This window comes from Pinus tabuliformis, chromosome J, assembly GCF_031772625.1.
Source record: "Pinus tabuliformis cultivar Carrire ecotype Pingquan chromosome J, CPIR1, whole genome shotgun sequence".
Classification (NCBI taxonomy): Eukaryota; Viridiplantae; Streptophyta; class Pinopsida; order Pinales; family Pinaceae; genus Pinus; species Pinus tabuliformis.
In genome coordinates this window covers 517,429,748-517,453,147 of record NC_142295.1, presented here as the reverse complement: position 1 = coordinate 517,453,147, position 23,400 = coordinate 517,429,748, and positions in this window count along the sequence as shown.

The window sequence follows — 23,400 nt, the reverse complement described above, 5'->3', positions numbered from 1 at the left end:
CAACCAACTGCTTGTAGTACTTCCTCCTTCATTGTCATGAATTTCTTCTTTGATATGTAGCCTATATATTTTAGGACTTATTTGTAGGGCACTGACCATCCATCATGAATCATGTCAGTCATGTCATCTTTCTTTCATTAGATGGTGATCCATTAGTCCACATTTGGCCTTCCTTCATACCTTGCTACCTTCTTCATGTCATGTTTTCCTTCGGGATCTTTCATCCTACTTCATGAATATTAGTTGTAGATGACATCTACAGCTCTTCCCTTTGGTAGCCCTACATTAGCCCATCCAAATATTGTTCAAAAATAATAAAAAAATGAACATTAAATCAAAATTACCTTTATGATGGAATTTCATCATGACATCTCCTTGTTTGAATCAACACCCTACATACATATTTACACATATCTAAAAATATATATAATGTAAAGGGTCACTTTCTTTTTCAGAATTTATGAGGATTTACATATATTTCCCATGGAGATATCGTAGTCAAGTCTCTTAGTCCTTGGATGTTGATTTCCTTCTCCATAGTATAATTTTTCATTATCTATTCCTTTCTTTATTCACACATTTTCTCCGAGGAACTTCCAACCATAGTTCCTTTAACTTTTTCAACCTCCTCATATTTCATATGAGAACATATTTTGTTGAATTGATCTAGTCAATGTGTGAACCATGCCTTCATGAAACCTTCCAAAGGAGAACATCCTTTCTTTTGGTAGAGCATTCATTCATGATATCTGCAACCATATGACATGACTTGATTAAATATATTCATACATACCTCATCTCTTCCTTTAGGTCATATAGACTTCCTTCACTAGCTTCCTTGATTCAATGATCTTCAGTCACCTTGACCTACTTCTCTTCTTATGACATCATACCTTTATTCTATGAATCCCATACAAGGTGGAATTTTCAGCAAGAAACTTTCATCTTTCAATAGGTGAACCTTCCAATGAAGATTCCAGTGGATGATCTCGATCATCCTTATCCAAAAAATGCTCCTCTTGAATTATGTATTATGAGTTTTTTTTATACTAGATGAATTTTTTCTTCTCAAAGGTACTACTTATGCTTTCAATAAGGTTACTAAGTGCTACATCCTTCTATAGGTGATTTCCATAAACTTCTATTTCAGCTATCGTTCATGCTTCTCTATGATGATTTCACGAGCTCTTGACTTCAATTGTATGCTTCTATGATGCCATGAGGCATCCTATTATGATAACTATACAATAGAAAAACTTGAAAATAGAACCTTGAAAAGAACTAGGTGAGGAATATTATCTCAATCATAGTAAAGATATTTTACTTCCTATTTCTTGGATTTCTTATTTTTAGATTCCTCCACTTCTTCAGTGATATGAGCTTCTTCCCTTCATCTTTTATTGTTGTCCTTCCTTAGCTTAGGGAAATCTCTCTTGTAGTGCACATATATTTAAAATCCATAGCATTGAACCTTTTCCATATTCTTCTTTATTTTCTAAGGACCAAATTTCCCAAATTTCCATTTTCTCTTTTCCATAGCAGCATATGCTTGAGTTTGCTCATTTGATCCTACATCAGATTTTTCCTTCAACCTAGTTTCTTCAGTTTTTCATAGTGACCATAAATATTTTAATGGATTAGCTTACTTCTTCTCATAAATTATTGATGTAAAGTTACTGCATTCATCTAGTAGTGCATTTAGTACTATGGAAGTCATCTCCTTCTTAGACAATATTTCTCCCGAATCTTATAGTTGGTCCCTTATTTTAGATACCCTTATAAATTATGAGGCTATTCCTTCTTATTTCGATATCTTCATCTTGTAGAATTCTTGTCTTGACGATATTACTTCTCATGTAGTGCTTACGGAGAACAATTTTATAATTTTTCCATATATTTCTTTTGATGTTTGTAGTTTAGATACATAGGGAATCAAGTTATCCTTGATGGATTATACAAGAACCCTTTGAGCCCTTACTTCCCCTTTCATATATCTTGCAAGTTATTGAGAATATTCCTTGGAGGTTTGGTGATTGAGCCCTTAACATGTTCCATGACCTCATTTTTTAAGAGGTTCAAAATTGTCCTTTTCTTCCATGCAAGAAAGTTTGAAGCCCCAACCAATTTATTTCTCTCCTTTTAAAAATATATTTTGACATATTTAAATATAGACATAAATATACTTAGTTGTGAAGATGCTCCTTCAACATGTTTCCTTATTGAATTTGATGATGATAGATAATTGAAAAATTATTCTTGATGAATATGGTTTTCTTCAAAAGTGATCCTTGACTCCTAAGAGAGGGATGTCACCTTGAATCCTTTGATGATGACAACAACTACTTTCTTCTTGCCTTCATTGGATGAGTATCCTTCAATATGCTTTGATTTGATGATTTCTTCAATTTAAGTAGAGTTAGGGTCTTTTTAGGTCTCCTTCCTAGTGATGATGATTTAAGTGAGGATCCCAAGAATGATTTAGTTGTGGACTTATTCTTTGACCAATCTAGGGTTTTGACACTTCCTTCAAGATGATGATGTTGCCTTGGTCTTCAAAATTCCTTGGATATGAGAGGATTTTCTTGATTCGTTCATTCCCTTTATAGCTTTCTAGAACCTTGGTCCTTGAGTACTTGACTGTACCTTATTGATATTCCCTTACTTGACTTGTTACCTTAGCTCCAATTCAATGTTGAGAGATCTAATCCAGAGAGATGGGATAATTCTTCTAGCAACGATAACTTCTTGTGAATTCTTTTACTTTTCTTAACTAGGTTTTTCTTTAATTTATTATTATTATTTGATATTCTTCATCAAACAACTATAAAACCATAATGAGCAATGAGACAAATGAAACATTATGTAGGCTATCAACCAGGGCCAAAACCTCTCCAATCTTGAGAGGAAAACCTGTCAAATTCTTCTTCTTATAGAACTTTCAGTTGACAAATTCCAAGACCTAGACCCTTGACCGACAACTCCTCCAAGACCAAGTCAACCCTTGCTTGAAGATGTTGCAACTTCTCCTTTTTTCTTCACCCTTAATCTTGCAACTCAACTCTGAAGTTTTCACCCTCTCTTTCTACAATTTTTTCGCTACCTAAAAGTGACTCGAATTATCCAAGTGTGATCGAATTAGGGATACTTAAGCCCTCCTCCTTCGCTTCACTTAGGGACAAATTTCTTCTGAATTAATCATGCAATATAAGTCTCTTTCTTGTCTTGATTCGGCCCTATTGTGATGATTGTAATCCAGACTTACTACAGAGATACAAATGCTAATCTCCTTTCACGTGAACAGAAAGAGTGCCAAAAATAGATCTACAATTTCTTCACTCTTCCTTCAACCTTGATATTATCTTCTTCACTTGGATGTGAGGCTTCTTCTTATTCCTTCTTAGCGAGCTTATTGTTTTTTATGTGTTATTCCTTGAATGAGGCCGAGTTCCCTATATATAGGCTTTCCTCCTCATGTTTGTAGGCCAACTTGACTTGATCTTAGGCTGACATGTCATCTTGATGTAGGCTTATTGCTTCATTTGAAGGCCGACATGATTTTAGCACCTAAACTTGGTCCTAGAGAGTATTTTAACTCTTAAAATGAGTCAAATAAATATGTAACATGCCCAAGAAGGGTCTCTCATACATGACAAAGACTTAATTTAATTTATTACTTAATGACCAATCCTAAAAGCTCACAATGTTAGCTATATCTATAAAAATAAAAATCCTTGAGCATGAAACCCATGTCTCAAGCATAAAATAATTTTATTTTTCTTATTTACATTAATTACATAAAATCATGATTACACATGTCATTATGAAGGCCAAACTTAGTTACATATTTCAACACTAGTGACGATTGAAAATATTATTTCCCTTATAGAAATTGCAAGGGCTTGAGGCTAAGGAGAATTTTAATAAACAACTAAAAATCATTGTAGAGACTATAGACATTCTAAAGGCGAACATGAATATCATCCATTTGTAAGTTATTTATTATGTCCTTTTATTGTAGATTATTTTTGTAAATTTTTATAATATGTATATTGTATTTTAGATTGTATGTCTTCGTATTGTAAATTATATTATCTTTCTATTGTAAATGTATTTTATAATATTCTTTTGGGAGGTGTTTGAACTATGTTGTCATATTGATGTGGACTAGAAATATTATTCGATTATTTTCATTAGGGTCTGTTAAGGGGTTAGGTCAAGTTAGGGGCTAATTACTTTATGGGAATAGGGATAAGTGGTTACTAATTTTTAAGGTTTTAGGGGTTAGGGGTTAAGGGATTAGGTGATAAGGGTTTAAGGGCTTACGAGAATGTGTTTAAGGTGTTAGGGGGTTAATTTATGTTTAGGAAGTTAACTTGGACCTAGAGGATTTAGAGGTTAATCATGATTTTTTATGGAGAATTATTAATAAGTTTTTAAAATATATTATGAAAAATATGACATTAAGAAATAATATGACATTATAATGATGAAGGAAAAATAAGATTAGTATGTTTTTTTTATCATGGTCATGACTATAATCTCATAAAGTGTCTCACTTCCTAAACATCAAGAAAAGTAACATCCCTCTTATATTTTTTCATCAAATAATGACGTTGATAACATAGTTGAAGAAGATGAGACAAATAGATTGATCTAGAAGACATTTAATAATGTTGGAATGGATGATGACGACCATCCTTTTGATTTAATGTACTTGAGATGGAAAGTAAACCTCTTTATGAAGGCTCATAAACATCTCTTCTCTCTATTGTATTGTTGTTGGTCAACTTAAAGGTGGTGAATGGTTTGTCAAACACATGTGTGACACAAATCCTAAGGCTTGTAATATATTTTGTGATGTTTAGTACTATATACATGAAAACGCAAATTTTTTCCATTGTTTTTAATGTTAGTATGTTCATCTGCATCATTTCATTAATTTGTAACATTTGGATGAAATATATATGATTAATATTGTTTAGCACATTAATCAATACTATTTTTTTATGTTGTAGATTATTAGGTGAATTTATGTTACCATTGTCAAATGTTTTACCTCGTACGTACCACGATTGACATGTCCTTATGAAATATATTAAAAGAGTATCAAGCTATTACTACATGCCTTAACTATGATATTCTTTATTATAAAGAACATGCGTTGAAAGACAAATTCCCAAAATGTGATGAGAGTAGATATCAAATTCATAAAGTAACAAAAAGGGTGTCTCGCAAGGTTCCTCAATATATTCCCATAATTCCAGGAATGTGACAATTGTTCAGGTGCAAAAGCATTCAAAACTTATAGATTACCATGCAAGGAATAGAACTGAAGATGGTTTTCTTTGAATTCCTAAAGATGGATCTACATTTAGGAATATAGAGGAAAAGCGGCCAAAGTTTAAAAGAGAAACTTGTAATCTCAGGCTTTCATTAGCAGCTGGTGGTGTCAATCCATTTGGAGAGGCTAGATCTACTTACTTGGTGTGGCCCATTTTTGTTATCAACAATAGCAGTCCTCTGTGGAAGTCAATAAAGAGGGAGCACATAATATTTACAATGATTGTTCTAGGTATTAATTTGTTTAGACTAACTTTTTTTAGCACAATAACATCTCATTTGTCTGGTTTGTTTCATAATTATGTCCTATGTTGTTTTTTAAATTTACTCATATATTTTCAATTATGCCTTATAATTATGTCTTATAATTTTTTATTTACTCATATATGTAGTAATTATGCATTCTATGTTCAATCAATTAGGTAAGTACCAATTCAAAGATATGAATGTATATATCGAGCCTCTTATCAATGAGTTAGTGGGGTTATGGAATGATGTCACTATGTATGATATCTCTAGACCAGTAGTTGCACAAAGGGAATTTGAATTGCTTGTAATGCTAGTATGGAAATTCATGATGCCCCAGGGGTAACACATTTATATGGTATGTTATAATGTTATACCTGTACTTTAATATTGTTTAATTTTATGAAGTTCATTTCAAGTATGTTTGATAAATAGTTCGACCTTCATTGTACATACTTAAAATAATTGAGATAAAAATTATTCTGTTTCTTGCAAGTCTTCAAGGAATTGGTAATTTCTCTTGTCTAGTTTTTGGTCCTACGATTAAATCTTGTCATTCAAGAATATTAGGAAAGGAGGTGTTTTATGAGTATAGGCACTTCCTTTCTAAGAACCATAAGTACCAAAGTACTGAAAAACATATCTTCAATGGGAAAGAAGAGACTGGATTAAGACCAAGAAGAATGATACCTCGTGCATGGAATCTGAAATATTATAGAGTCTCTTAAGGTATGGATCAAATTGTCTATGTATCAATATACATGATATGTTTGGATTATTTTATCTTTTTATGGAATTTTGTTCACTATACTAATTGATAGGTTATATTGTTTTTATAATATCTTTAACTATGATTCATGTTGTAGGTCATCAAGGAATTAATAACAAGGCACTTCCAAGAGGAATGAAAATTTATCTCGAGCAATTCAATAGACTCCCATACTATGAGCACCTAGAAAATTTTCATTTGTTTAATACAATGCACATTGGGAAGAATGTAATAGAGACCTTATGGCGAATCTTAGATGGAAGGATAGATAAAGAAAAAATTGTCAAGATTTGTATGACATTAAGGAGGTCGACCATGCATTGCAAAGTGAAATTCATTTAAATAGTGATGGAGATGACAAAGATATGAGCACCCTTCCATGGTTATTGATATAGCACCAAAGAAACCATGTTAAATAGGTTATTGAAAAATTTAAATTTCCAACTAGATTTTCTTCAAACATAAAGAATATCTTAAAAATTAAAGGTGAATTAGGTGGGGTAAAAAATCATGATTGGCATACGTTCATAAAGGTAATTATTTTGGTGTATATATATTTTATACATTGGTAAATTATCTTGTTAATTACTATTTTTTTCTACTAATTTGGGAGAAAATAATGATCGATCATTGTTTTTGTTACAGTATGTTCTACCTTTATCTCTTCCAGAAAAATTTGACAACAATGTCAAACAAGTGATATATGATATTGGAAAATACATTAGGTAAGTGGAGATTTATGTGAAAAGTGTAATTTGTTCAATAAGTTGTTTTGTTGCATATTTTTCATTGCATGTGTTTTTCTTGTTAACATGTACTATATTATTCTTTTTTTGTTGAAACCTATGATTTTCTTGCTTCATTTGTAGATGGTTTTCATGTAAAGAAATCAATAAAGAAGATATAAAGCATTGGAGAAAACAAATTCCTAAGGGTTCTATGGTAGAGGGATATATGGTGTATCAAACCATGGTTTATATTTGTCAATATAGTGATGAAATAGGAAAAATTATTGATGTATTAGATCACATTTGGGATGTGAAATCCATGGACAATTTTGAAAGTGAGAACCTATTGGGGAAAGGTAGAATGAGAAAAGTGAGACGTAAATAGATAGTGGAAATTTGTAGCACATTGGAACTTTTTGTTTCCATGTATATCGTAATTATTTAATTTTTAGTCTTCCTGCATAATCCATTATTATGAAGGTATATAATGGTAACTAATTATATATATGTGAATTGTTTTATTTTAATACAATCAATCGAGAGTGGGATGCAATACATTTATAAATTGCAAACAATAAATATTGGATGAAGGTATCGATTGAACGACGCAAACAAGCTAATAATGGTAGGTTATCATGGTATGGTGTATCCTGATTGGTCAAAGAAGCTCAACAGTGTGGAGATACCAATAATACACATAGGGAAATTGATTTAGCATATGGTTTAAAATATTATCAAGCAAGCATATTCACCCATAATACTTATTTCTTTTACAATTATATTGATGCATGTAGCGTGTTTTTTTCTTAATTTTCAAATTTTGCAAGTATAAATATGCATACTTATCAATTGAAAATGCATTTTTTATGTGTTTTATGTATTGCAGTTGAATCACCACAACAAAATGCAGTGAAATGGCCACAAATTTTGCATCAAAAGGTTGGATGAAAAGATGAAAAATTATGATAGTGGGATAATTGCAGTATTTCAAGTTATCAATGTTTCCTCTAGAGGTGACAAACATCCAAAAATCTCTGAGAATAGATACTATGGGTATCTGCATGATATACTTGAGTGTAACTTTCAATCCTTAAAAATATTTGTGTTTGATGTCAAATGGTTTAGTTTACGAATCGATGAATGTGACCATGATAGAACTGTTATTGAGCATGTTAATAGATTTACCATTGTTGATACAGGGAATATTGAACCAAGGTCAGAGAAATATGTTCTTCCAGGCCAATTTGAAAAGGTATTTTATGTAGATATTCTAGGTAAAGTGGGTTGGTCATATGTTGTCAGATATGATCCCAAAGTAATAAATGTAAAGTATAATATAGCAAAAGAAGATGAAATTGAAGAAGAAGATGGCGTAGACGAGAAGAGGGATCATGTAGTGTCAGACGAAGATGTCGAAGAAGTTCAAGGAATATATGTTAATTGAGACAATTTTCATTTGGATGAACTATATGATATTGAAATTGTGTCAGACAAAGAAGCTGAAGAAGTTGAACCAACTATAGAAGAGCAGGTTCTAGATGATGATAAAGATGTTGATGATGATGTTGATATGTTGAATCCTTTGTACATGAATTATGAACTGGATGATACAGATGATGAGATGGATGAGGAATAATATTAATCATGTCAAAATGTTAAAAGGTGTGATGTATGTATTTATATGTTTTATGTTGGTTTGTTCTCTCTCGTTGACCTTAGATTTTTATTTTACTAGTTTTTTATGTTTGAATGTCATTGTTTTTCCTTCAAATATATTATAGTAGATAGATTGGGTATCAGGGAATTGAGAGTGATTTGAAGGGGGAGGAGGGGACATATGAGTTCCAACCTTCACTTCGTTGGTCTTTTTGAGTAGTGAATATGTTATTCTTGAAATGAAGAGAACCTCATTTACATTTATACCATTATTTCCAATTTTGACTTTAATGGTTCGTTAAGAAGAAGTATCGAGAAAGTTAGGCAATGGGTGACCTAGGAAACACAGAGGTTAGGAAGAAATGAGAAGTAAGGTCAGCCCATGACTTCCCATGAATTGAGTTCCACCAGGGTGTCTCGTAATGATTTTTAGAAAACTGACTAAATTAATGTCTAATTGTTAAAAGCTAGTTTATAATTGATTGGTTATGCAGCATATGTACTACAAAATGATAATATTTTGGTGTCATTGAAGAGATAATGATTTTTGTTGATTGATTTGAACATCATCGTGAACGTCCAATTCTTGGATGCACCCACACAAAGGTGTAGTGGTCAGGCGCCCCTGGGGGTAGCCCAAGATGGGAAATCCAGGACATCCACCCAATAGGGGCACTTGTGCGATGAGTTGGTGGTTTGACTTGAATTGGAAATGGGCACCTACATAAAATAAGTAAGTTCGGCCCATGACTTCCCATGAATAGAGTTCCCACCAAGGGGTTTCATAATGATTTTTAGAAAATTGACTAAAGCAATATTTGGGTGTTAATAGTAAATTTATAATTGATTGATTATGCAGCATATCACTAAAAAATTATAATATTTTGTTGTCAATGATGAGATAATTATTTTTTTCCACTGTGGAATACGAAAAAAATGAACTCTACAACCCTAATGGTCAGGCGGCCATGAGTTAGGCGGCATGGGGAAACCAAAAGCTACAGCAAGCGATAGACACAGAAACCAAGAACCAGAAGAAATGTCAGAGGAGGAGAGGAGGGGAGAGATCCCCTCCTATTGAGATGTGGTGGTAGGAGAAGGCTAGAACACCAGCAACCAAGTGGAAGAAACAAGAAAACCGAGACCTGTCCTTGGAGCACGATGGCAGGTAGGCAGTAGAGGCAAGTGTTTACCATGTGCAACGAAGAAACCAAGATTTATAATCCCGATGAACAAACTGGAGAGATACAGAAGCTACATGAAAGACCATGCACTAATTTGCAAGTTCATCAGAGTATGGCCGACGGAAAAGGACCTCACCAGATGGATCCAGCAAAAATGGCAACCCCGAGGCCATATCGAGCTAAAGTTGGGAGCAAGAGGCTTCTTCACGGTAATCTTCTCGAACCTGCAAGATAAAGAAAAAGTGTTTGAAAATGGTCCTTACTTTCATTATAATGTTGGACTGTTTATGAGATACTGGGAAGAATGTTATAACCCTGATAAGGAAAAATTCTTGGCAGCCCCAGTATGGGTAAGGTTATTCGGGCTACCAATGGACTTCTCGGATTTGGAGATCCTAGAGGGTATAAGAAACACAATAGGAAGCTTTGTTAAAATAACTAAAATTACAAAAAAAGGAAGATACACCTCATATGCTAGAATTTATGTCTACATGAATATAGCTAACCCTATTCCAAATACAGTAGAGCTAGAGTATCATGGGGAGGTATGGAAACAAATCCTCGTCTATGAGCACATTCCTTTCAGATGCAAAAGATGTCATGAGTATGGACATCTGTTCAAGGAATTCCCACTCAATACTGAAGAAGAGGAGTGAAGGACCAAACAACAGAGGAAAAATCAAGAAGACAAGGAAGGGTTTCAGGAAGTAAAAAGCAAAAGAAGACACACAAGAGAGAACCCCAGTGAAGGAAGGAAAGAACAACAAACCCAGCCAATAAATACAAACAGCTTTGAAATCCTACAAGAAGAAGAAGAAGAAGATAACAACGAGACCCAAACAATGGACTATTAGGGAAAAAAAGGAAAGGAAAGCAGCGCAAGTCAAGGAAAATCACATACCAAGAGAAAGGCACAAAATGAACACATAGAGAAGGAGGAAAAGGTAGTGAGGGAGAAGATGGACAATGCAGTAATGGAAATTGACACAAGCAGAGGAGAAGAACTAAGTTCAGAAGAAGAAGTATTGCGGAAACTTCTAGATGAATGGAGACACCTGGATGAAAGATTCATTCCAAAAGAGCAAAAAGACTATACAGAGAAACTTTTCAATAGTACCAAGTGAGACAGGGACAAGGAAAGATGGAAATGGTAGAACAACTAGACCTCCAATAGGATAATACACAAGACCATAAAAGCAAAGGAAAAGACAGGAAAAAAAGAGGTCAGAGAAATTTACAGGAATCAATACAGATCATGGGAGAAATGTTAGTGAACACTGAGAGAGTAGTTCCGCTTTCAGTGGTATTCCACAATACATGCCAAGTACCCCAATGATAATTACATCATGGAATATAAGAGGCCATAATAGTAAAGGCAAATAGAGACAGTTAGCGGAAAGGCTAAGAAAAGAAAAACCCCAACTAATGTTGTTACAAGAAACAAAAATCTCAGGAAGGAAAATGGAGGAAATCCTAAACAAAATAAAATTGAAATATGAATGTATGACCATAGATGCGAAAGGCAGTATGGGAGGCATAGAAATACTATGGAACCCTGTATAAATCACAACAAATTACTAGATAGGCATGAAAAGAATACTCACGGGGAAGTTCTAGTTAATCAGAAATAGAGAATGGTTTCTAGTTCTGGTAGTATATGGCACTCATACACTAGCGGAAAGAGGAAACTCTCCTCCAACTTCAGCAGCTAGGAACCCTTCATGAAGAAAAATTGGGTTGATAGCAAGAGACTTTAACATGACAACATCAAAGGATGAGAAGAAAGGTGGACTGCGAAGAGAAGAGCCAGAGATGGAGGACCTTCAAGCAGAACTGAAAATGGTAGATATCCAAACCATAAATGGAAAATACACGTGGAAAAATCGACGAGGAGGAAGCAAAAAAATAACATCTAGGCTAGACAGATTCCTAGCAACAGAACACTTCATTGGAAAAGATATCTTCTATGAAGAAACAATCCTCCCGTGTTTAGGGTCGGATCACTAGCCCATTAAATTAGAAATAGCTATGAATCAAAACTAGAATATACCCTTTAGGTTTGAGGCATTCTAGTTGAGAGATCCCACCTTCATAGATAAAATGAAGAATTGGTGGAAGGAGACTGAGACTAGGATGGAAGGAAGAAATAAAATGCACACCCTCCAACTCATATTAAAGGACTTAAAAGGAAGGATAAAGAAGTGGAACAGAGAAGAATTTGGAAATATTCAAAACGAACAAGAATCACTCGAGATAAGGATGAAATGAATACAACAGAAAATCATAGAGCAAGGAAGAAATGAAGAACTGGAAGAAGAAAATGGACTGGTGCTAAATAAACTTTAGGAAAGAAGAAAACAAGAGGAAATCTTATGGAAACAAAAATCGAGAATCCAATGGCTAAAAGAAGGAGAAAGAAACATGAAATTCTTCCATAAGGCAATGTTACAACACTGACAACAAAACATAGTATTCTCCCTAAAAGACCACCAAGGCAACAAGATAACATAGAAAGATGAAATGGAAAATCTGATGGTACAACATTTTAAAGAGGTCATGATAGAACCCAATATTAGAAGGGAGGACAATATTGATAAAATTAGTCAACATATCCCCAAAACAGTGACTAGAGACCATAAATTGGCACTCCTAAGGGTCATAACGAAAGCAGAGGTGAAGGAGGTAATAAAAAAGATGGCAAAGAATAAAACAGCTAGACCAGATGGATTCACCTCAGAATTTTATCAAGCCCCGTGGAACTTTATGAGCCAGGATATAGTGAATGCAGTAGAAGAGTCTTCATGCACTAAAAGAATGCACCCAACCTTGAATGCTACATTCCTAGCCCTGGTACCAAAGATAGAGAACTCAGAAGAACCACAAGGATTCCAACTGATAGCACTTTGCAACATTATATACAAAATCCTAGCTACGATCATGGTGAATAGACTAAAACCATTATTACCAGAGTTGATATCCCAAGAGCAGATAGGATTTGTCAAAGGCAGACAAATAATAGATGGCATAGTGGTAGCACAAGAAGCAATTCACTCTCTGAAAAATTCAAAAACCAAATGGATGCTGATAAAACTAGACCTAACCAAAGTTTATGATAGACTTAATTGGGGATACCTCCAACAAATCCTAAAGGCATACAAATTTGACGAAAGATGGATAAACTGGGTAATGTCAATTATAACTACGCCATTTATGTTAGTACTACTAAATGGGTCACCAATAGAAACCTTCAATCCATCCAGAGGACTCAGGCAGGGCGACTCGATATCCCCGTTCCTGTTTATCCTTGCAGCGGATGGACTAGGAAGATTGATAAAAGCTAAAGTCAATAACAAACAACTAAAGGGATTAAGACTTTGGGGAAATGACCTATCTCTAACCCACCAACAATTTGTTGATGATGTTATGTTATATGGATAGGCAACACTCAAAGAAGTAAAAAAAATAATGGAAATTCTCATAGAATTCAGAGGGGCCTCTGGGACAAAGATAAGAAAAGAAAAATCAGAAATTTATTTCTTCAATACCGAGGCTTCCTCCAAAGCCTTCCTGGCAAGAACCATGGGATTCAAAGTCAGGAAATTCCCTACCAAGTACTTAGGAATCCTGTTAAATGATAAGCAAAATAGAGTTGCTAACTGGGGCACCCTGATGGGTAGGATTCAATGGAGAATGCAAAACTGGACATTCAAGGCACTAAATATCCTGAGCCACATAATCCTGCCAAAATTGGTGCTCCAATCCATACTGATCTATCAACTTACCATCCAAGCCACACCTAAAACAATCTACCAGAAAATGGTAGATATGTTTAAAAAGTTCCTACGGCAGGGGTCGAGTAAGATAAAAAAATGGGGACTTCTATCCTGGAGTTGGCTAAGTAAATCCCTAAAAGAAGGAGGACTAGGCCTGAGAGACCCTTACATCCTGAACCAGGTAATGGGGGTAAATTTGTGGTGGAAATGGACACAGAGAGGGGATGACCTGTAGACAAAACTATGGGAGAGAAACTATGAGATGCCCAGGTCTCCAGAAGGAAAGTTGAGAAGCCAAACCAAGAAGAAAGGCTCTGCAATCTGGTATTTGGAAAGTTCCAATAGGGATTTGATCAGGGAGCATAGCTTCTGGGAACTAAGAGGAGGGGATAAAGCGAATTTATGGGAAGAGGTGTGGCAACAAAGAGAAAAAATCAACAACCAGCCTCTACTCCAAGAGATCCACCAGTTCACCAGCCAAAATGAGGGCAATACATTACAAAACCACTAGAGCCCGAAATCTGATGGATATTGGAGAAAGTGGAAAGAAAAGGAAAACTGGCCAGAAGCACCAATAACAGCCCACTGGGAAATATATGTAAATGAAATGGTAACAATGAAAGTAGTGATCAAAGAAAGGACAGATACTTTAAGATGGGGACATAGAATCAAAGGTATGTTCACAATAACAGAAGGATACCATCTAAAAGCAAGATACAACAGACACCCAAAAACAAAAAAATGGGAAAGAATATGGAAAACAAAAACATGGCCAAAGGTAGCATTCTTTACCTGGATCCTAAGCCACAAGAGAGTTCTAAGATGGGACTAGCTGAGGAAAAAAGGAATGCAAGGCCCATCGAGATGTGCCCTCTGCACAAAATAGGAAGAGACCATGGAGCATTTAACCAACGCTTGCAAAGTCAACAGCTACCTTGGAGACAACATCAGAAAATTTTCAAAATCGGTGTCAGAGACATAAAAAACATGAAAATAATGGTAGAGAACTTGAGGAATAAACCGTTCCAGAATACAATCCTGAATAGGGCATGGAGACGCTTGATAGGATTCATTCTGTGGAATATTTGGAAAGAGCAGAACCACCTGATTTCCAAGGAGGCTGGTAGAGAAAATATAGTGATATGGAACCAAATCATATAGAATATCAGAGAGACCATTCTCATAGAGAGGTGGTATGAGGAGGATTGGAAAACTGACCCAACAGAGACAAGAATAATGACACGCTTGCAACTAAAGCCAAGTATGATGCACAACACAGTAAGGAAACACCAAAATAACGAAACAGAGGAGGTCAATCACTACAGAAATCCTCAACAAGGCTTCATCAAGTTGAATTTTGATGGGGTTGCGAAAGGAAACCTAGGCGAGGCAGGGATTGGAGGAGTATTCAGAGATGATAGGGGAACGATGCTCAAAATCTACATGATGGAATGTGAAAATGCCACAAACAACGAAGCAGAGCTCCATGCACTAAAAAAGGGTGGGAAATTGTCATAAGGGAGGAATACCAAAAGCTACAGGTTGAAGGAGATGCGAAAATGGTAGTGGATATAGTCAAATAGCTACAACAAGGAACACAGGTGGAGAAAATCAGTCGTAGCTGGAGAACCGCCTGGTTGGTGCAAGAGATAAGTAAACTCATAAGACAGGTAGCCTACATCCTTCCTACCCATGTGAGAAGAAAGGGAAACGAACCAGCAGGCAACTTGGCAAATTGGGGTTGCAAGAATGGTGGAAGAACTCTGGATGCAAGTGAGGTTGTGCTAGTCTAGATGGAGGAGATGGCAAACTTAGTGCAACTCCTCACAAATACAAAGGAGGAGAGAGGAACTCTAGATCAGGGAACATCATAGAAAATCTAGAGAGACTAGGGAGATGCGGTAGGGAAGGAGAAGGAAGAGGATAGGTGGGGGAAAGGATAGACATGGAGAATGAAGCGAGTAGACAGGTAATCTAGCAAGTGATGGAGTAGGGTAGAGAAGGTACAAATCTAGAGAATACGAGGGCAGTGACAGAAGAGAACGACAGAGAGGAGGGCAGGGCAAAGTGCAAGAGGGTGGGCAGAAGATTGGTAACAAGTGGCAGGACAAGGACAACACGAACACATCAAGAGAAGCCGAGAGAAAGTGCAGATTAATGAGATGAGATGGTAGTAAGGACAGAAGGGCAGCATCCCGAGATGAGGGTGTAGGGATCCGTGTAGGTAATAAAGCCAGACAGCTAACAGTAAAGGCAAGGGACTAGAGGGAGAGAGGAACAAAACTTAACGAAAATAAGAATATAGAAAAATGCATGCAGACGAAGATGAGAAAAGCTGGTGAGAGGGAAGGTGGTCAAAGAGCGAAGACGCAGGCAGTAGACAGACGAGGCAATCGATCGACAAGTTGGTATGTAGTCCTATCGCTCCACATCCCTGCTAGACCTAGAATGATATTCAGTAGGAAAATAGGAAGTTTGATATGGAACATGCATAATACTGAGAAAAAAAGGTAATAGAACCCCTCGCGACAATGGTAAAACCAATTTCGCAGTGCATCTAAATTTCCAGGGTAGGGAGATCTGGAGGGAAGGTTTCACACCCAGGAAGGGATAGGACCACCCTATGATAGAAGCCTATAGTATTCCCCGTAAGAACATGACCTTAGCTAGCCCTATAGGAATTGATGGGAGCGAACCAATAGGAAAAAGGGAAGAAAATTGGGGGAAAAAACAACCCCAAGGATTAAAGTAAACCAAGAAATCATGCATCCTGGAGGGAAAGGAAGGACAACCAGCTCCAAGAGGAAACCTGTTGACAAGATAGGGAGACCCTGAGAAAGGTGGAACAAAAATCCAACCTCATCTGAGGAGAAACCCATGAGGATGACCAAAATGGAAAGGCTGGGGGAAGATTGTGGCCACGGGAGGAAAATGGGAATAAACCCAAGAAAATACCAAACCCTTACCAAAAAAAGGACTGGCTCTAAACCGAATCTGACTAAAACCCCGAAGGTAGAAAATACTGGAAAGGGAAAGAAAATGAGCAATTGGGAAATTGTTTTGATTCAATATTACAACTCTAATAATTGTAACAATTTTGTGATAGGTATATTAACATACTGGGGAAAGTATAGTGAACAGAATAGAGAACACCAAGAAGAACATTCAAGGAGAAAAATGGACCCCAGGAGAGGAAAGAGAGTAGCAAAGATGGAAGAAGGAATAAGTGGGCTGACCAGGAAAAGAGAAAGGAAGCCAGGCAGTGAACATATGAAGACAATTATTGATGCTTCATGGTAGGGAATCTGCCAGACATTAGAGCCCAGATTGCGAGTTGGGAGAGGGAACTGAATGATAGTATCAAGCACCAGGACATCCCCATGGAAGAGTGGGAAAGCATAGTGCTGGATCTCGGGAATACTCGAGGAAGGCATTCCCTATTCAGGCAGACCATACAGCAGTACCAGGTAATGAAGAACGTGGTGGCTTGGGCCATGACCCTGCATCAAGAGCAAACAGTGGGTGAAGGAGCAAAGGCACAGTAGAAGAACAAGGAAACGAACTCAGCTAGGGCGAAATTACTTAGGGAGATAGTGAAAATTTAGATACAAACCTACAGAAATAACTTGGCCCTGGGTAGAATTGAACAAACTCTTAAAGAGCTGAAGTGGAGAATTGAGCAATGGAGTGAGATGCTAGGATCCAATGCCAAGGCGCCAGCCCCAGTAATATCCTCGGATGAGGATTGATGCGGTGATCTAGTTTGATATAAAAAAAATTCTTTTAATGAAATGCATTTACATGCTTAATTTGCTTTCTACAAACAGTAGTATAGACAGTCAAAACAGTGATGCTAGATGGATAGCAATAAACCTCTTTAAATTTTGGATAGGGTTTAATGCTGACAAGTGGTTATCTGGTTTGCTTTGGGTAGGTAAGCCACTTGAAGCAAATGGTTGTTAAAGTTTTTGAAAAAGAAATATAAATAGAGGAAGAAATTCCAAGTTTACAAAAAAAAAAAATTATTTTTTTCACTAATTTTCACAGCAGGATGAACACTCATGCCCTGGGCATGCCTGAACGAAGGTACGGCACCCATGGGGGTGTCGTCTCATGCTGGCCAGTATAATAGGGAACTTGTGCGACAAGTTGGTGGGTCGACCTAACTTAGCAAGGGAATTTCACACAAAAGAGGTAATGTTGGCCCGTGACTACCCAAGAATAGAATTCCCACAATGGGGTCTCCTAATGATTTTTAGAAAATTAACTAAATTAATGATTAGATGTTAAAATTTGGTTTATAATTGATTGGTCATGTAGCATGGAAATAAAAAATAATGATATTTTGTTGTCATTAATGTGATAATGACTTTTTTTCACTAATTTTCATAGCAAGGTGAACACTTGCACCTTAGGCACACCCACAAGAAGGTGTGGCGCCCAGGAGCACATGGAGGTGTCGTGTGCTAGGCATGAGAGGGCACCCACCTGTTAGGGGTGTTTGTGTATGAGTTTGTGGGTTATCCCAAATAAGAAATGAGCACCCACATAAAATAAGTAATGTTGTCCCATGACTTCCAATGAATAGAGTTCCCACAAGGGGGTCTCATAATGTTTTTTACAAAAAAACTAAATTAATGTTTACGTGTTAAAAATTGGTTTATAATTGATTGATCATGCAGAATGGAAATACAAATGATGATATTTTGTTTTCATTGATGATCTAATGATTTGTGTTCATTGATTTGCATAGGAAGGAAAATGCTTGCACCCTAGGTGTGCCTGCACAAAGGCAGGGCACCTAGGCACCCATGGGCACATTGCGTGATGGGCATGCCAGGGCACCCGTTCGGTAGGGGCTCCTGTGTGATGAGTTAGTGGGTTAGTCTGAATTGGAAAAGGGGGCCCGCAAAAAATAAGTAATGTCAGCTTATGACTTCACATGAAAAAGTTCCCACAAGGGGTTCTCATAATGACTTTAGAAAATTAACTAGATTTATGTTTAGTTGTTTAAAATCAATTTATAATTGATTGATCATGCAACATCGAAATAACAAATGATGATTTTTTTTTGTCGTTAATGAGCTAATGATTTGTGTTCACTGATTTTTACAACGATTTGAATGCTCGTGCCCTGGCCACACTCGCACTAAGGTGGGGCTCCAGGCCACCCATGGGGGCGTCATGTGTTAGCCACGATAGGGTGCCTACCCGCTAGGGATGCCCATGCTACGATTTAGTGGGTCAACCTGACTTGGAAAGGGTAGCTGACTCAAAAGAAGTAATTTCGGCCCATGAATACCCATGAATGAAGTTCTCACAAGGGGATCTCATAATAATTTTTAGAAAATTAACTAAATTATTGCTTCGGTGTTAAAAGTATGTTTATAATTGATTGATTATGCACAATGGTACGTACTAAAAAATTGTAACATTTTGTCGTCATGGATGAGCTAATGATTTTTGTTCACTAATTTACACAGTAGGGTGAATTCTCACACACTGGGCATGTTTGCACGAAGGCAAGGCGCCCTAGCACCCATGTGGACATTGTCATATGGTGCACGACACACCAGGGTGCCCACCCCGCAAGGGTGTCCATGCAACGAGTTGGTGAATTAGCCTGACATGGAAAGGGGTGTATGCCTAAAGGAAGTAATGTCAGCCCATGACTGCCCATGAACAGAGTTCCCACAAGGGGGTCTCATGATGAATTTTAAAAAATTGGATAAATTGTTGTTTGGGTGTTAAAATTTGATTTATAATTGATTGATCATGTAGCATGGAAATAAAGAAGGATGATATTTTTTTGTTATTGATGAGCTAATAATTTTTGTTCAATGATTTTCACAGCAGGTCAAACACCCGCACAAAGGTGGTGTGCCTAGGCAACCATGGGGGTGTTGCGTACTGAGCATGCTAGGGTGCCTAGCGCCCATGGGGGTGTCATGTGCTGGGAACACAAGGGCACCTTCTTGGTATTGTTGTTTGTGTGGGTTGGCCTGAATTGGCAAGGGGCACCTACACAAAAGAAATAATGTCAATCCATGGTTTCCCATGAATAGAATTCCCAAAAGGGGGTACCATAATCATTTTTAGAAAATTATATAAATTAATGTTTTGGTGTTAAAATTTGGTTTATAATTGATTGATAAGGCAACATGGAAATAAAAAATAATAATATTTTGTTTTCATTAATGAGCTAACAATTTGTGTTCACTAATTTACATAGCAAGGCAAACACTCGTGCCTTGTGTGCGCTTGCACGAAGGAGGGGTTCCTAAGCGCCCATGGGGGTGTTGCATGTTGGGCACACCATAGCACCCATCTGGAAGGGGTGCTCGTGCGACGAGTTGGTAGGTCAACCTGACTTGGCAAGGGGCACTCACATAAAAGAAGTAATGTCGGCCCATGGCTGCCCATGAAAAGAGTTCCCACAAGGAGGCCTCATAATGATTTTTAGAAAATTGACTAAATTAATGTTTGGGTGTTAAAAGTTATTTTATAATTGATTAATGGGTCCATGACTATCCATGACTTGAGAATGGAGCCAACGTTGAAATTTTTTCAGTTTGTGCTTGTATGCACTAAATTTTGACATGGTTATGGTAGATGCGTGCATTGACCATATGGGAGGGTTTTGAGACTCAAATACAACTCACAGGAAGAATTGAACAATGAAATAACAAAATTATAACATATATAAATGTCAAGGAGATGAAATTATTTATTACTATTTACAAATTGCGGGATTATAATGTACTTCCTTGAGAAAACACCTTTACCCTTCTATTTGAGAAAGCTTCTTACCCTTGATCATCATCGTCATCATGAACTACATTGTCATCATCACCATCATATTTGTCATCTTCATCAACATCATCATCATCATCATCGTACTTTTCATCCACATTATTTTTACCATCATCATAATCGTCATTGTCATCATCATCATTAACAACAACATCATTTATATGAAAAGAAATGATGCCTCAATGAATCACACATAATTTATTATATATCTCTCTTATGCTCTTGGTGTCAAGCTTATTGTTACTTATTGTGGACCTACCTCTAAGTACGAATCCACCACCTAACATTTACCAATTAGTTGAAATTATGCTTTAATTAATTGACCCCACACAGAGTGACCTATGAAAGGGGCGAATATTGAAATTTTTTCAATTTATGCTTGTATGTGTTGAAATTTGACATGGTTATAGTAGATATATGAATTGACCATATGGGATGGTTTGAAGACTGAAATACTAATATGGGAGGGTTTTGAAAAGTGTATAAGTTAGTAATATGTTTTGAATTATTATTATTTTCTAAACAAGTTTTCACCAAGTGGATAAAATGAAAAATATGTTTTGAGTTATTATTATTTTATTGTTATATTTTAAACAATTAGTCAAAGCTTGTTTCATTCCATTCATAATGGTATTAAGTATTTTTTAAGCTTCTCTTCAACCCCATATATCCTATTCTTTTTTTCTACCTTTTTTGGTTTCATGCCCACTTGGACGTTTTTTTGACTCAATCGGTTCCTTGACATCTATTATGTCACTCCCAACTCTCTTATGTCACATCACCTTATATGCCTCCTATACACTTCACCCTCTGATATCAACAATTCTATCTTTGGGTTTCAAATTATCTTTAAAATTTTCCCTAGCCATTTCTCCACCTAATATTTAATTTTCAACATTTACCCTATTCATTTTTCCACCTAAGTTTTAATTTTTATATGTCTATGAAAATATCCTGATTTTTTATTTCTTCATGCTTTTGTGAAATGATGACTTGCTAAATTAGGAAGAATTTATCCTCTTTACTATCATTTAATTATTTTTCAATGGATGGATTAAGCTCTACGTTGACAACTTGAGAGTTCCACCCTAACTACAAACTTGATACGAAAATTTCCTTATCCAAATATGATGGACAAATTCATATACATGTTTCGGATTATTGGATTTGTATCTTAATACTTGCTTTATAGACATACATAAATATAATTGATTGACATATTTTTCTTGCTAGAAACTACTTAAATTATGTTTCCACCTTTATCTCTCTATGTCTTTCTTTTTACCTTGACCCTCTCTCCCTCCCTCCAAATTCATCTCTTTCTTCCCCTTCCTATCTCATTCTCTCTCCTCCTTTCTCTATCTCCCTTTTTCTCCCACCTCCCTATGTCTCTCTATCACTCTCCACCCTCCAACTTTGTCACTATCTCCCTCCCTCTCTCCTTCTCTCCCCCCTCTCTCCATCTCTCTTGATTTGTCTCTATATATATATGACCCCCAAACATACATACTCTCTGATCTCCATCTCTCCCTTATCACTCCCTCTCTCTCTTTCTCCACTTTTCTCTCTCTATGTCTTTCTTCTTCCCTCCCTCTCCCCCCCTCCAAATCCATCTCTTTGTCCCTCTATCTATCCTCTCTATCCCTTCCTATCTCCTCTTCTCTCTCAAGTCTTTTCTTTCATCCTAGGTCAAGCTCAACCTAGAGATCCAAATTATCAAAAAATTTACATGATTTCAATAAATATTCATCTCCAAACTTGACAATACTAGTACAATATGCTTCTTGGCTTACTTTTGACAAAATTGGAAGCCATCCAAATTCCAATGAGTGTTCCCTTAATGATTCCACACCTTTGTATCAACCCTACACATTGCATACCAAAGGAGCCTTTAAGGCATACCATGGTACAACCCTCATGCAAGAGTAGCTCATAATTCTAGAATCCTTGATGATGTAGCCTAATACTCTGTAGTTATGTCAACATTGGATTTTTTACAGACCCATCCTTCATAAAGGAATAATTACTATTATAGTTTGGGGAAGTCAACCCTTAAAGTTCCCAAATCATTACATTTAATTTGGATAATATAAAACATTGACTCCCCTCATTAGTATCTTTCCAAATACCTCACTTGCATGTCCAAATATGTGTGGAAGAATTTGGTCTCCTTGATCTTATCCCATCCACCATTAACCCTTTGAGCTTATCATGTCCACCCATCTCAACCCAAGTATTTATCAAAACATCCCCATAGATCTACAAGTAATACTGATCTTAATAAATATTGAGGTCATAGATGCACCCTTAGACTACAATATACTCATTGGATTTAGCTATATGTATATTAAGGAATTCATATCTTCATCAATATTTCATATTATTATGATCCCTCACAATAGGAAGGCCATTACCATCAACCATCATGAACTATGAAACCTAATCAATGTCTAACCTAGACAACATACTTCGCCTCATAGGGTTAAGTCAATATTTTTGTCATACATTCAAATTGGGTCTAAGAGCTTCAAAGATTCTACGTTACTTGACACATATCAAGGTGAACCACCTTTAGTTTAGAAGATAAGTTCAGCTCAAGTGTGTATTCTAATGTCATTTGAGATGATATCATCTACCACATTATCTATGCCAGGATCATCCTTTGTTTGTAACAAACAACCTTCTACTAAGGAGAGGGACCCACCTCCTACCTTGGTTGAATCAATGCATCCTTGCCAAGATATTCCATGTCCTACCTTGGACAACTCTATAGATAATATTCAATAATAAATTCATTAGGATCTTCTCAGATGCCATGATACACATGATTGTGCACACATTTTGTTACACTTCTACATCTACTAGGCTTATTTCCCATAGTATCCACTCCT